Source organism: Hemicordylus capensis, chromosome 17 (assembly GCF_027244095.1).
Source record: "Hemicordylus capensis ecotype Gifberg chromosome 17, rHemCap1.1.pri, whole genome shotgun sequence".
NCBI classification, from domain to species: domain Eukaryota; kingdom Metazoa; phylum Chordata; class Lepidosauria; order Squamata; family Cordylidae; genus Hemicordylus; species Hemicordylus capensis.
Window position 1 is genome coordinate 10,876,009 of NC_069673.1, and position 13,314 is coordinate 10,889,322.

A 13,314-nucleotide genomic window follows, 5' to 3' on the forward strand; every position below is an offset into this window, starting at 1 on the left:
CAACAGAACATCATCCTAAATTATTAAATTATTTTTTAAAAGGTTTTGTAAATTGTGGACGATGCAAGTCCTTTAATGGTACTAGAGAAAGACCTGCTGTTCTGGTAGCTCCAGGTCTTAACACTCATATCAATTTCGGAGGATAAATACAACTGAAGGAAACCCGGGCGGGTGTGCGGCTGGGGGAGTTAGTCATGTGACTTGCCTCTGGGGGCCCCCCAAGGCAGTGGGCCCCCAGACAACAGTCTCCCCTTGCCCTATTATAGTTACGCCCCTGGAACACCCAATATGCATCACCAAAAAAGAAAGAGACCAAGTCTCAAGATGCTTGTAATCTTTAATAAACCCAATGTGTTTCAGCCAATGGCCTCCCGCAGGGGCAAATTTGTTGAAACCTTATGAGAGATCTCTGATCAATGCTATCCACTGACTTCAGTCCACTGATTTTTCAGAATCAAACCAATAGGGATCTGCGAATCAATACAGATTCAGATCTGTTTGACTTGAATCCGGCCAATTTGAATGATTCAAGTTTGAATCGAATCACTCCTAAAAGGGTAATTTGATCTGAATTCAAATTGAATCGACCAGATTTGAATTCAAATTGATTTGTCCACAGTTTAGGGACATTTTGGCACTTTTAAAAAACCATGCGGGCGCCATGATTGGTCAAAAAAGACACCAAAATAGGTTGGATCAATTTGGATTCGAATCAAATTGATTCCTTTTCTAATCGAATGCACCAGTTTCGATGCAAATTCAAATCAAATCTGAAAATTCGGTTCGTGCACGTCCCTATAAACCAATATGTTCACTATTTCTCCCAAGGCCCACACCAACATTGACGATCTGATCATCATCAGCTATTACCCTCCGGGGACCCAGGCTGAAAAGCACCACCGTACAGACAAGCCTTTACAGAAAACGCCGTCTCCAGCATCTCCCAGAAAGGAAAACAAGGACAGCCATTTACCAACGGCGGATCCCTGGAAAATAGCAACTGCCCCCCGGTTGGAGCAGATGGTACCCACCACGCTGGCTCAAAGCAGATGGAGACCAGAGACTCCATTCAGGCAGTCATGAAAGAGGCAGTATCCCCAAACCAAGAGATATAAAAGGGGTCTCACTGGGGTGGATGCCAGGCCCGCTTCAGCCTGCCTCCTCCTGATGGAAGGAAAGAGCTGAGCGGCTTTGAAGCAGAAACTCCCAGCAGCCCTGGCTTGACTGCGCCTGTAGCTCAGGCAGTGTCGGCGTCCCTCTTTCCCCCAGGAAAGTTTCCCTGGGAAAAAAGCTTGGCTCGAGTCCAGCCATTAGCAATGGAAATATACCCTCTCCCGGAAAGCATCCGCCAGACTGGCTTCCCCCCCTTATGACTCTATTCTTCCCTTGCTGCTCGGCACGCAGCCTTTGGTGGGAATGGAGTCCACTGCCTGTGCCTGATGGCCTCTCCTTCTTGTGACCACCAGCCCTTTTCAGGAGGTGGCCCACGTGTTCGCTCGCCCTCTTTCTGAAGGTGGTCGGGCCAGGGCGTAACTATAATAGGGCAAGGGGAGACAGTTGTCTGGGGGCCCACTGCCTTGGGGGGGGCCCCAGAGGCAAGTCACATGACTGACTCCCCCAGCTGCGCACGAGCCCAGGCTTCCTTAAGTTGTTTTCATACTCTGAAATATTAATAATAGCAACAACAACAACATTTATATCCTGCTCTTCCTCCAAGGAGCCCAGAGTGCATGCAAAACATGCTCCCCCGATGAGCCATGGTCCCATCCTCTAAAGGGACTATCTTACAGTGCTCACATGTAGTCACCCATCCAAATGCAAACCAAGGCAAACCCTACTTAGCAGAGGGGATAATTCATGCTCGCTACCACAAGACCAGCTCTTCTCCTCTTAGTGGCATTTACTAACCATTGGTCTCTTTTATTCTTAATATTGTCCATGGCGTGAAATGCTTCTCACTCTTGAGTCATGGTCTATTTTGTAGGATGCTGGTTTATCATTTTTTAATCTGGTGTCTGTTTATATATACAGGGATAGGCAACCTTGACTCTCCATCTGTTGTTGAACTACAACTCCCACCATCCCCAGCTACAATTTATTGTGGCTGGAGAGGATGGGAGTTGTAATCCAGCAACAGCTGGACAGCCAAGGTTGTCTACCCTAGATATGAGGTATTAATTATACTATAGGCTATCTTTGGTTGATCTTCTTGTTTTTTGTGCTAAGTGTAAATTTGCCATTCTGCAGGTTTCGTCTCCGTAACCCAGGGTTATTGAAATCCAATCTCTGATAGAGATGTACGAATCGATTTGAATTTGGATCGATTCGACTTGAATCTGCCAGATTTGAACGATTCTAATTCGAATTAAATCACATCTAAAAGGTGATTCTAATTCGAATCAAATCACCTCTCAATTCAATTTGAATCAAATCAGCCAGCTTTGAATTTGAATTGATTTGAATCATTTTGATGATAGTAGGGACATTTTGGCACCTTTTAAAAAAAACCATTCAGGCACCCTGATTGGTCAAAAAGGCACAAAATAAATCGAATTGCTTTGAATCCGAATCGATTCAATTCAAATCTGAATAGAATCAACCTGTTCTGCATGAGTTCAATTCAAATTCAGATCCAATCAGCCAGTTTCGGTCGACTTTGAATCAAATCTGAAAATTCAATTCGTACACATCCCTAGTCTTTGAGCTGAAGGTGCGATGTCTTGACTCGAATGTACATCTGGGCTAGCTTCAGAGATTCACATGTTGGGCAGCTGTGGAGGGCGTGGAGCGCTCCGAAGGGGTCACTGCTACTGACCCCTGAGCACACTGCTGTGCATAGAATCACAGAACGTTGGAGCTGGAAGGAACCCCGGAGGTCTTCGTCCAGCCCCCTGCTCTGTGCAGGAAACTGTTACATCATCCCCAACAGATGGTGGTCCAGCCTCTGTTGGAAAACAGCTAGTGAAGGAGAACCCATCACTGCAAGAGGCAGGCTGTTCCACTGTCCAACAGCTCTTACAGTTAGAAAATGACTCCTAATGTCTAGCCTAAATCTGTTCCCTTGTAATTTCATCCCATAATTAATTACATTTATAGACTGCCCCATCCAAAGGCTCTGGGCAGTGCTGACACCATTAGCTGGTATGATGAGGGAAATTACTCAAACTCATCCCACTGAAATGCAGCTTCCTTTTAATTTCAATGGGATGACTTCAAGTAATCATCAGGCGTCAGCAGAGCCTGACTTCATCATGTCAGGCTCTAGTCATGCCCTCAGGAGCAACAGAGAAGTCCGTTACATAGGAACGTAGGGAGCTGCCATATACTGAGTCAGACCACTGGTCTAGCTAGCTCAGTATTGTCTTCACAGACTGGCAGCAGCTAATCCAAGGTTGCAGGCAGGAATCTCTCTCAGTCCTATCTTGGAGATGCTGCCAGGGAGGGAACTTGAAACTTTCTGCTCTTCCCAGAGCGGCTTCATCCCCTGATGGGGAATATCTTCCAATGCTGCTCACACATCAAGTCTCCCATTCCTCTGCAACCAGGGCGGACCCTGCTTAGCTAAGGGGACAAGCCATGCCTGCTACCACCAGACCAGCTCTCCTCTCCTGATTGGCATGAATCTATGTCACTGCTTCGTTCCTGCTTCTATGTGTCATGAATCTAGCCTTCAATTGGTGGTGGTCTCAGGGATCAATAGTCATCCATTCCTGGCAGCAGCATCAGACAGGGCTGGGAAAGATCCCATCTGAAACTCTAGAAAGCTGCTGCCGGTCAGTGCAGACAATCCTGAGCGGGACAGCCCAATGGTCTGACTCCGCAGAAGGCAGCTTCCTGTGTCCCTCATCAAAATGAAGCCATCAGTGTGCACATGGGTTAAGAGGTTGAGCCACAGGTCAGCAGCAGTGGACATGTTTTGCACACAGATGGTTCAGTTTCCAGTAAAAAGAGGACTTTTGGAAGCAGGACTTGGGAAACGGGTCTGAGTGCTGGGCAAGCTGTTCCCTGACGGCAGACATCACTGGACTGGGTACGTGCATGTAGACGGCCTAATAAACAGTGGCTTAGGTCCCACAGTCATTCAAACCTAGGTTTAATGTGGGTCACTGACATTAGTGTGATTGTGTGAAATCAGGTGGCTTGTGGCCCAAGATGAATCTGAGACTCTTGCCTTGGTGTGGGTTCACACAACCATGCTGAGATCAGTAACCCACATCAAACCTAGAGTTGGACGACTGCGTGACTGACTGATCGAAGGGAGGGGATCTGGTCTTGTGGTAGCAAGCATGGATTGTTCCTTTGGCTAAGCAGGGTCTGCCCTGGTTGAATTTGAATGGGAGACTACATGTGAGCACTATAAGATCTTCCCCTCAGGGGATGGAGCTGCTCTGGGAAGAGCAGAAGGTTCCAAGTTCCCTCCCTGGCAGCATCTCCAAGATAGGGCTGAGAGAGATTCCTGCCTGCAACCTCGGAGAAGCCGCTGCCAGTCTGGGAAGACAATACTGAGCTAGATAGACCAATGCTCTGACTCAGCATATGGCAGCTTCCTATGTTCCTATGGTGAGTCCTTTTAGGTAAGGGTATAATCCTCCTTTATCTTTTGCTGTGGAAACTTGCTTTTATTCATTTACTTATATCCTGCTCTTAATCTGAGGAGTCCAGAGTGGTGTACATAGCTCACAACAACCGTGTGATGTAGGTTAGGTTGAGGGATAAGTGACCAGCCCAGAGTCACCCTGTGAATTTTAACCGTAATGTTTCTCTAAACAGTGCAGATTATTTATGTATCATCATCATCATCATCATCATCATCATCATCATCATCAATACTATTACTATTATTATTACTACTAGTTTTATTTATTTATTTATTTATTTATTTATTTATTTATTTAGTACATTTCGATACTGCCCCATACAGAAAAGTCCCTGGGCGGGTCACAATCTAAAAACCATTAAACCGTTGACACAATTAAAACAATTAAAAAATACAAATAAGAACTCTGAAACCAGCAGCTTTCAGACGATCCTCTAAAAGCCTGGCTAAACAGGTATGTTTTCCGGTCAGCAACATTCAGAGAAGGGGGAACTCTGGTTTTGCTTAGAAGCGCATTCCAGAGATGGCTCACAGAGGCTTGTAGGTTGCTTTTGACAGCCGATGGCTACTAGCTACGATGATGCCCCCACTTGCTGGGCGGAACATTTTGGAGCTGGGAGGCTGGCAGCAAAGACGGCATCATCCCAAAGTGGCTTTGGGTTTATAGTGGAAGAGTCCTTTGCACACATCTCTGGGCGGTGCAGAAAAAGCAAAGGCCTCCTCCAAAGCCTCTGGTGATTTCACCCTGGCTAAGAGAGGATTAAAGAGCCCTTGGCATGGATCTCGGGAGGGAGGAGGGAGAGCCTGCATTGCTTGCCTTCTTCCCGTTCTTTGAGTTCAAAGTCAATCCGCTGTTTTAAAAAAAAACCCAACAAAAAACCGGGGAGTTGATCAGAAGGTTAGGAGAAAGAGTTCCACCAGGCGCTGTGCAAAATAATGTGTTTGGGAGCGAGGGGATCTGTCTGTCTGTGCGGTCATTTTTTCAATACCCTGTGGGGTTTGCAAGACACAGGCAAGGGGTACAGGATGGAGGGAGAAGGGAAAGACGACCACTGAGGAGGAGGGAGAGGAGGCGAGACCCTGGTTGCCTTTGCTGCCTGGTCTCTGCTGCTGGTTACTGCCTGGAATTAGTCTTACTCTCCCTCCCTCCCTCCCTCCCTTCTTCACTGCCTTTCTTTCTCCCTCTCTCTTTTTCTCCTCCCCTCCCTCCCCTTCTCTCTCTCCCTCCCTCCCTCCCTCCTTTTCTGTCCCTCTCCCTCCAACTCTCTCTTTCTCTCCCTCTTTTTCTCCTCTCCTTCCCTCCATCTCTCTCCCTCCCTCCCTCTTTCACTCTCTCTCCCAGTCCCTCCCACCCTCTCCCCGTCTTACTCTCTCCTTCTTTCTCTCTCCCTCTCTCTCCTTCCCTCCATCTCTCTCTTTCTCTCTTCTTTCCCTCTATCTCTCCCTTCCTCTCTCTCTCTTTCAGTCTCTCCCCCAGTCCCTCTCTCTCCCTGTCTTACTCTCTCCTTCTTTCTCTCTCCCTCTCCCCTTCCTACTTTTTCTCTCTCCCTTACTCTCCCTCCATCTCTCTTTCTCTCTCCTTTCCCTATATCTCTCCCTCTCTCCCTCTTTCACTCTCTCTCCGTCCCTCCCTCCCTCTCCCTGTCTTGCTCTCTCCTTCTTTCTCCTTCCCTCCCTGCCTCTCTCTCTCTCTCTCTCCCTCCCTTTCCTTCCCTCCTCCTCCCTCCCTCCCTCCCTCTTTCCCCACCTCTGTCCATCTCGCCCCTTCCTCCTTGCAAAACAGGGGCTGGCATACTGCACAACGTTCTGCATGGATTGTAACGGAACATGCGCACAATTGTGCAACGTTGCGCAGAGGCGTGAAATTGTGCAAAAGGAGTTGTCTGACAGACGGCTATGTTTTCCAGGGGCTATCCATTGGGCAACAGTGTTTGCACAATTTCATGTGTTTCCACCAGGGCACTCTTGCACAACTGCGAGCTTCAGTCTGAGATCTCGATTCAATGTGAGATCTCCGATTCAATCCCTGGGCCGTATCTCCAAGTAAAGTGGCTGGGAAAGACCCGAGTGAAAACCTGGAGAGACGCTGCCAGTCAGTGCAGACGGTACTGAGCCAGATGGACCAAAGGCCTGAACTGGTTTAAGGAAGAATATGTCTCCCATATCTCAGTGGCATAACAGGTTCCGCCTGGTTTAGTACTCCTCAACAGCATTGTCTGGTAAGGAAAATATTCTTGCCCAAAACTTTGAAGAGCTGCTGCCAGTCAGAGCAGACAAACAGTACAGATCCCCCCCCCAAAAAAAATAACTGAAGAGCACCCTCCTCATTTTACTGGTCTCCCTCTAAAAAAGGTTACCTTTCCACCACCCTCCATGTTTATTTTTCTCCCACAACTATTAAATGTTTTTTTCTCTCTCCCCTGTGTTAAAATGTGTTTTTCTACACACACACACACACACACACACACACACATACACACACACACACCCAAATTAGGGAGGGGGATAAATGTGTTGTTCTCTCCCCAACAGTGGTTTTTCCGCAACAGTGTTTTCCCTCTCCCGCTCACCACAAAAATTTAAGTGAGGACTAGCTCCTTACGTTTCCCTTTCGTCTGCACTCCAGCAATATTGCGCTCGATAGTCAATGGCAAGATAATTGGACTGGGAAGGCCCTGTCGCCTTGGAGAGGTGCTGCCTGGTGGAGACTTGCAGCCTTTGTTAGCTGCTGCCAGTCAGAGACTTGCAGCCTTTGAGAGCTGCTGCCAGCGGGGGACACGGCTCCTTGGAGGATTGCTTCCAGATGCGGCACACAACCTGAGTGAAATGTACCAGTGATCTGACTCTGTGCATTGCTCATCTGTGTCAGTGCTTGTGATCCTGGATAACACACACACACACACACACACACACACACCGTGTTTCTCCCAAAATAAGTGTCTTATATTAATTTTAGCCCCCCCCAATGCACTAGGGCAATTAGCGGTACATCAGAAATTACTGCTAGGTCTTACTTTCGGGGTAGGTCTTAGGTATATATATATTTAAAAATATCTAAATTTTTGACAATGTAGTCTGCCGGTTTAGTGCTGTTTCCCTGTACATGAAGGTGGAGATTAAAAACAAGGGAGAGACTTGGGGAGAGCGGAGAAAATGAATGAAGGCTTGCATCTAAACCAGACTGCTCCTCCACTGGTGCGGAATCCGTCCCTGACTCAGTTTCCAGCAGGCCTGGCCATGGGGCTGCCTGGCTGGCAAGATGTTCTCCTCCTCGCTGGCTCTTTTGTTCCTCTGGCGCTCTCTTTTCAAAACCGAGGCTTTGCATACAAAAGGGTTTGTGGGGCAGGGAGAGAGTGGGGCATGCAGTGGGGAGCCTGCCAAACGCACGGGGCAAGCGCGGCTTGCCGCTGCTCCTCCGTTGCCTGGCATAGGATGTCCTCGGCGCAGCGGAGAGAAAAACAGAGGGAGGCGGGAGGGGGGAAAAGTTTCCAATCCATTAACAAAGAAAGAAGCAAAGTTGAGCAGAACAGCCTGGAGAGCCGCCGCACGTTGGGAGCGGATTTCGCCTCTTCGCCCAGCCCGGCCAAAGAAAAGCCAACACTTCCCCCAAGTGGTCGAGGGAGGGAACTGCAGGAGATGAGCCCAGCAGCCTCCCTCTGCGGGTGCGAGTGAGGAGTGCGGAAGGCGGCGAATCCGAAGGGAGCCTCTGGATGGGGCATCATTGCTCCTCCTGGCCTGAGTGGGGCGGCGGGGGGGGGTGGCGCCCGGGGGTCGTCATCCAGTCGGGTGATGTCGTAGTTCGGAGGGAGGGAAGGAAGGAAGGAAGGAGAGGGGAGAGAAAGAAAGAAAGAAAGAAAGAAAGAAAGAAAGAAAGAAAAGGGGAGAGATAAGAAGGGGGAGAGGAGACAGGGAGAGGAGGAAAGAAAAGAGAGGAGAGAGAGATAAGGGGAAAGAAAGAAAGAAAGAACGAAAGAAAGAGACATAAGAAGAGAGAGGGAGGGAGAGATGGTGAAGGAAAGAAGCAAGAAAGAAAAAGAAAGAAAGAAAGAAAGAAAAGGGGTGAGATAAGAAGGGGGAGAGGAGACAGGGAGAAAGGAGGAAAGAAAAAAGAAGGAGAGAGAGAAAGAAAGAAGAGGGGAGAGAGGTAGAGATGAGGGGAAAGAAAGAAAGAAAAAAGAGGGAGACATAAGAAGAGATATAAGAAGAGAGAGGGAGAGGAGAGACAGAGAGAGATGGGGAAAGAAAGTAAGGGGGAAAGAAAGAAAAGGGGAGAGCTAAGAAGGGGGAGAGGAGATGGGGAAAGAAAAAGAGAGAGAGGAAGGAAGGAAGATAAAAAGGGGAGAGAGGAGACAGGGAGAGAGGGGGAAGGAGAGAGAGGGAGATTCCTTTATCTCTTTGCACTGTCGTGTGCTCCCACAGCTTAGTGGTGCAGCCCCCACCCGCCTTGCATAAAGACAGTCCCAAGTTCCACCCCTGACACCATTTGCAGGTAGGGCTGGGAAAGACTCGGCTGAAGCCCTGAAGAGTTGCCGCCAGCCAGTGTGGAAAATACTGCACCAAGTGGTCCGAGTCAGTAGAATGCCGCTTCCTTTGGCGGGGTGGGGGAGAGGTGCTGCCGTTCAGTGACTGCGCATACGCCCTGCTGCATGCAGAATGTCCTGAGTTCAATGTGCAGAGTCATCTGGAAAGAACCCTGCCTGAATCCTTGGGGTGGGGGGTGCTGCCGGTCAGAGTAGCCAGTCCTGAGGGGCCATTTCCGTTCAGTGCAGCTTACCCAGGGACGGCCCTTTCATGAGGCGTGCTGGGGTGGCTGCCTCAGGGGGCAGATTTTTGGAGCCCCAGCAGAGTAGCAAGATGCCTCCTGTGGCCCTCAGGACAGCTCTTGGGGAGCGATTGGATCTTTTGTCGGCTTTGCAAGGAGTACAGAGAGACGAGGAAGGGCTGCCCCCTTCTCCTCGCACTCCTTGTAAAGCTCGCGAACGGCATGAGAAGAGGTTGCCATCAGCCTTCAATGGGAGGAGAGCTGGTTTTGTGGACGTGGGCACGAATTGTCCCCTTTGCTAAGCAGGGCCTATCCTGGTTTCCATTTGAATGGGAGACTACATGTGAGCACTGTAAGATTTTTCCCCTTAAGGGATGGGGCCAGCGTGATGTAGTGGCTAGAGTGCTGGACTCAGACTGGGGAGACCTGGGTTCCAAGCCCCGTTCAGCCGTGAGACTTGCTGGGTGTGACTCTGGGCCAGTCACTTCTCCCTCAGCCTAACCTACTTCACAGGGTTGTTGTGAGAAGAAACTGAAGTATGTAGTACACCGCTCGGGGCTCCTTGGAGGAAGAGCGGGATAGAAAATGAAATAAATGAGTAAACAAACAAATAACTAATTCAGTGGAAGAGCATCCACATCTTGCATGCAGAAGGTTCCCAGTCCCCTCCCTGGCAGCATCTCCAAGATAGAGCTGAGAGAAAGATTCCTGCCTGCAACCTTGGAGGAGCTGCTGCCAGTCTGGGTAGACAATCCTGACCTAGATGGACCAATGCTCTGACTTGGTATACAGCAGCTTCCTATGTAATCTTCCCTCCACTACCCCCGCCCCCCGCACCCAAGAAGGAAGTTTCCCACACCTGGCATTCAGTTTGCATCTCCTCTGGAATGGAGGCGTGAGTTCACATATCGGCCCAATTTACCCCAAAGTCCCTGCAAACTATCAGGGTGCACTTCACACCCGATTCATAGTTTTCATCCCATCTTAGAGTGTAGTCCGATTTCTATCTGGGATAAAAAAATATGCTGGATAATTGAGAAAGCCAAAGAATACCAGAAAGAAGTCAATAAGTCAAGGGCTTTCTTGCCTACAGAAAAGCCTTCGATTGCGTCAACCATGTCAAGTTGTGGAATGTCCTTAGGAAAATAGGCATCCCAGGACATCTCACTGTTCTCATGAGAAACCTATACACAGGGCAGGAAGCCAGACAGAACACGGCAAAACGGACTGGTTCCAGATCGGCAAAGGAGTAAGACAAGGCTGTATACTTTGTCCGTATGTATTCAACTTATATGCTGAACATATACTGAGAGAAGCTGGACTGGAAGATGAGCGTGACTTTAAAGTTGGAGGAAGAAACATCAATAACTTGCGCCACGCTGATGACACTACTCTGAGAGCTGAGAATGCGGATGATCTGCAAGCTCTAGTAATGAACGTCAAGGAGCACAGTGAAAAAATGGGACTACAATTAAATGTAAAGAAGACTAAACTAATGACAACGGGTACAGCAACCAGCCTCAGAATTGACAATGAAGACATTGAAGTGGCAGATAGCTTATGGATGTGAAAGCTGGGCCTTGAAGAAGCAAGATAGAAAAAGCACTGACGCTTTGATCCTGGGTGCTGGATAAGGCTTTTGAGGATACCATGGACAGCCAGGAAAACAAACAAATGGATCATAGAACAAACTGATCCAGAATTTCCACCCGAGGCACAAATGACCAGGCTCAAACTATCCTACTCCGGACACATTCTGCAAAGACCCAGCTCCTTTAAGAAGTCCGTAATGCTGGAAGGAAAGAGAAGAAGAGGATGACCAGCAGCAAGATGGATGGACTAAGAGAATTAGATAGATAGATAGATCCTTTAACATAAGCTAGACATGTTTTGGCTATGATGTAGTCTTCATCAGTGGCATTAATGAGAAAGATTCAAACTCCTTGTAATCCAATAGAATCATTTTCAACAGTATATACATAATGGCATAAACTTTTTGAAAGGATTTAACTTGTTGTTAAGATGTAAAAGGGTGTCGCGGTTTTGAAAGGAAGCAACCAAACAAATAAATCCACCATACAGAACTATCTCCAATACTGATAAACATCAATATTGTTTATCATATATATAGCACTATACTGTATATAAATGACTGTGTGGGCATTTTATTTCTCTTTCCCTTTCCTCTTACAACAGATCTTTCCCCTTGGGAAGCTGGTCTAGTCAATTCCACAAATCATGGTCTAGTCAATTTCACAGAGCATGGTCTAGTCAATTCCACAAATCATGGTCTAGTCAATTTCACAGAGCATGGTCTAGTCAATTTCACAGAGCATGGTCTAGTCAATTCCACAAATTATGGTCTAGTCAATTTCACATAGCATGGTCCCCTCAATTTCGTGGTACAGTACAGACAGAAGTCATGCAACCCTCTCTCCCTCCCCACCCCGGATTTTGTAGTGGTACAGTCCAGACAGCTCAGTGAGAGCTGGTTTTGTGATCTGCTCTTTTCCTATTGGCCTGTAGTCCCCTCTGTGACTCTTAAGACCAGTACAGTCAACAGAACTCTGTTTCCACAGTAACTCATTGGCTGGAGTTTGATTTCTAATGGCAAGGTAAAGCGCTTTCATGTTCCTTGTATCTTACAGTTTTTGAACATATTCTTCCCAATCAGCACTTCCAATATTTAATGTTTAATAATAGCACTTTCTGCTTTTGAATGTTCAAAGCACTTCATGTGTATCCCCATGTTCTAACCTATACAACAACCCTGTAAGGCGTGGTGAGGTTTTTAGCCTAAACTTGGAGTTCCGAACCTTTGGTCCCCAGATGTGTTGGACTACAACTCCCATCATCCCCTGCCACCATGGCAAAAGGCAGGGGGTGATGGGAGTTGTGGTCCAAAAACATCTGTGGGGCTCACAGTTGGGAATTCCTGACCTCAAGTTTCTAGTCCATCTGGGTTTAGGACTGTTCAGACCCCTGGAATGATTAGACAGGCCGAGCCACTCACACAGGCTTTGGCTGCAAAATGGAAAGAGTTATCCCTACTAACTGAGCAAAGAGGCACCTTTTAAAGTCGACGACTCCCTTACATGTAGCAGGGGGAGAGCAACTGGCCCTCTCCAGCCCCAGCACAGCAACCTTCCAGTGGCTGTTGCTGCTGTCTACCTTATTTGATGATGAGCCTTTTGGGGGACAGAGAACCATAGCTCTCTCTTTCTGTGCCAATCACCTTGAGAACTTCTGTTGAAAAGTGGTAGATAAATATTACGAGCCCGTGGCAGGCCAGTAGTTGGCCTAAAGTTCTTTTGGGAGGGGTTGTAAAGAAGTGGGGTGGGGGGGCTTATCTGGGCCTTAGTAGCCCCTACCTGCAAGAGTCATTCAATTATTATTATTTTTAATTGCAGATTTTTATTTTTGTTTGGCAAAGATGCCACGAAAAACTCACACGGGGCTGCCCAACCTCTGGCTATTGCTGGACTACAACTCCCATCACCCCCAGCCAGTGTTCCCCGTAACAGGGTTTTCCAGATGTTGTTGACTACAACTCCCAGCATCCCCCACTGTGGTGGCTTTTGGCTGGGGATGATGGGAGTTGTCCTCAACAACCTCCGGGAATCCCTGTTACAGAGAGAACTGCCCTCAGCTACAACGCATTGTGGCTGAGGATGATGGGAGTTGTGGTACCTCAAGAGCCGGAGTGCCAGAAGTTGGGAGCCCCAAAGAGAGTTATCGGGCAAGTTGCAATGAGCCGATTATTAGATACACCTTGGCATGAGAAAATGCATGATGCGAAACTCTGAAATGTATTATTTATTTTTTAAGCGGAAGCTTATTTCGCGTGGCGCCGAAACCCAGCCCTGACAGCACCCTCCGCAATCGCATTTTATTTTCTACAACGGGGTTGGGGGAGAAGAATCCAGCTGCTGATGAACTACAACTCCCATCACCC

General features: G+C 48.0%; 1 protein-coding gene across 5 annotated transcripts in view; it reads left to right on the forward strand.

The window, feature by feature from the left end:
* The window catches only part of NTMT1 (N-terminal Xaa-Pro-Lys N-methyltransferase 1), a 122,209-nt gene that overhangs the window by 97,265 nt on the left and 11,630 nt on the right, over positions 1–13,314 (forward strand). The window contains exon 1 of one of the 5 annotated variants that reach the window (XM_053281963.1): positions 11,912–11,974. The exons of 1 other annotated variant lie outside the window; for it this stretch is intronic. The gene's annotated coding sequence lies outside the window, so the exon portion shown is untranslated. Of the gene's footprint in view, positions 1–11,911; positions 11,975–13,314 lie in introns of those variants that run through there. 3 more of the 5 variants (XM_053281960.1, XM_053281967.1, XM_053281965.1) reach the window with 3 other exon arrangements.